This window comes from Alosa pseudoharengus, unplaced genomic scaffold, assembly GCF_046254945.1.
Source record: "Alosa pseudoharengus isolate Yale_2024_CS ecotype anadromous, Long Island Sound unplaced genomic scaffold, YU_APseudo_1.1 YU_APseudo_1.1_scf_17, whole genome shotgun sequence".
NCBI lineage: Eukaryota > Metazoa > Chordata > Actinopteri > Clupeiformes > Clupeidae > Alosa > Alosa pseudoharengus.
Genome location: NW_027468640.1, coordinates 1,431,197 through 1,433,696, shown reverse-complemented (window position 1 = coordinate 1,433,696; position 2,500 = coordinate 1,431,197). Strand labels below are relative to the sequence as shown.

Here is a 2,500-nt window from a genome sequence, read left to right as displayed (position 1 = left end):
GGGCAAGAGAGGTATTATTTCAGACTTTTTAAAAACTTTTTGAGAAATAGGGGATTAAAAATGTTAAAAAGCTCATTTTTCCCCCATAGACTTGAATGGCTTTGATGTCATAATGGCCTAAAGCCAGCTGCACTCGTTAAGCTTCCAGAGTAGTTCCCGGGCTAATTAGAACACTGGCACAGGTGTCACCTGTGAAACCAACTGTCAGCTTCTAATCACTGATCTATAAAGAACACTGGATAGCGCAACTACGTCACAAACCTGAAGCCTCCGTGAAATCGGCGCGGCGGCCATATTGGGACCACTTGCGAGTCCGAACTACGCTGCTCCGTTCTGAAACCTCACCAAAATGATCTAGCCTAGGCTACTGTGTGCTGCACCCACGGAGAAAATCACTGTAGGCTTTTAATGTTGTCAATGTAGCCTGTCTGGAAGAAGTTTAGTGGGCGTGATAATAATATGAATAATGCTATAATCATGTATATAAAACAGACAGCGGTCTCCATTCAAAGAGACCAGTATCCTATTTATTTCTATAGGTTTTTTCACTATTTTTTTTTATTTGTGCGATCGACCTAGCATGGAGGGGAGAGACAAACAATGTTAATAGGCCCATATCTATATTTCAATATGCAATAGCTCTTACAAATACAAATAGTTTTGTCATATCATAGGCTAGCCTACATTGGGGTTTTGAACAATTATCAACTTCTTCCGGACGTTAGTCCCGTCGCTTTTCTGCCTGCATTCTTTCCCCGGGTGATATAGCCTTATTTTGCAGTATGATTTCGTAATCAATTTTATTAAATTGAAAACATGATTGTCATTGATTGCAGTGTCTATCATAGCTTATGATTAGGCCTATTCAGATCAGAGAAGATGCGTGCAAGGCCAGCTCTCGCAAGCAGCACGTTGCTTGTTACAGATGGCTGATAACGATTTATTTTTAAAAATGTATCAAAAGTTCCCCATCCCCAGTGGGGAATAGGCTAGTAGCCTAGGCTACGTTAGCCCATCTGCAAGTATCAAGTGAGATCAAGAGATGTTCTCGGTAGGCTAAACTAGGGGGAAATGTCTGTTAACAAATCTGGTAGCTAGAAAAAAAGAACATTAACGGAGGATAGAAAATACAAAAAAGGAGGCAGAGAACGGTTCTTGGCTTAATGTTTGGGCAGCAGACGAGTTCGAGGATAGCATAAAGTTTTAAGGTAGGAGAATGAGGACGTTAATAACCTGTGCCCGCTGTGGCATATGGTCGCTTGCAATTGTACTGTAGGACTGATCTATAGGCCTAGGCCTAATATTATTTGATAATTAATTAATTAATATTAATTGATATGAATTGTTGTTTCTCCTGGTAGGCTGTGCTGCGTGCGTAGAGTGAATAGAGAACGGCCTTGTCATCACATCACATAGCCTATAAAGAACTGACTCCACATTTCACTTTTGATTTGAGGTTTGTTTATAAAGAGTCAAGACATAATTTACCAACTCACTGTTGAGAAAGAACGTTTCAATGGCAGCTGCATTCTCATAGTATAGACCCACGGTTGTCAAACTGGGGTACGCGTACCCCACATTAAAAACGTATTTTCTCCGCATTAACAAAATATTCGAGAGTGGAGACATGGAGGGTAAAACGGCGTTTCTCAAACTGTGGGTCGCGGAGACATGCCAGGTGGGGCGCGAACTGACGTGAGTTTTTTTTTATTTATTTTTTATCTGTAGCCTAGGCCCAGGTAGCACCTGATGCGCAATGGACGCACTGTGTTATTCATAGGGAAGCGCTCGTGTCAAGGCAGCTTAGTTAGTCCCGACCTGAATGAGATTTTAAACGAGGTTGTGAGAGTGGTGAATTTCATCAAGACCCGACCCTTAAAAGCGTGTCTATTCTCCGCACTTTGAGAGGAGATGGGAGCTGACCAAAAGGCTGTAGGCTACTGTTTCACAGCGAGGCAAGGTGGCTTTCCCGAGGTAAAGTGCTGTCGCGTGTTTGAGCTCCGAGTCGCCTCTTCTTGGAGGAATTAGCGCATGTTTGAATCTGCAAGCACGTTCACTAATGAACATTTCTTGACGAAGCTGGCCTATCTTAGCGATATATTTGGAAAGCTCAATGAGTTGAATCTCCAGTTACAAGGCAAAGACAAGCACCTAGCCGATAAGATCACTGCATTCAACAAGACGAGTGTGTGTGAGATAGCCTAGGTGCAGATCTATTTAAAATCATTATATTCAGCACATTTGTAGACTATTGATGAGATTTGTATCATATGTTTATGATCCTATTCACTATTCTCGACAAAATTGATCAAAATAAATATTAATAAAACAATTTAAAAAAAACTTCATAATGTCTCAGGGGGTACATGCCTATTAAAAGTTTGGGAACCACTGGTATAGACACCTGCAGTTTTGATTAGTAGAGAACATATAGGCCTACTCTATTAGCCTACAAATCGAGACAGCAGGAGAATATAAACGCTACGTGCTCGACAATATA

The 2,500-nt window shown here is 41.2% G+C and overlaps 1 protein-coding gene across 1 annotated transcript in view; it reads right to left on the bottom strand.

The window, feature by feature from the left end:
* The window catches only part of adgra3 (adhesion G protein-coupled receptor A3), a 74,551-nt gene that overhangs the window by 16,486 nt on the left and 55,565 nt on the right, over positions 1-2,500 (bottom strand). The window lies entirely within an intron of this gene.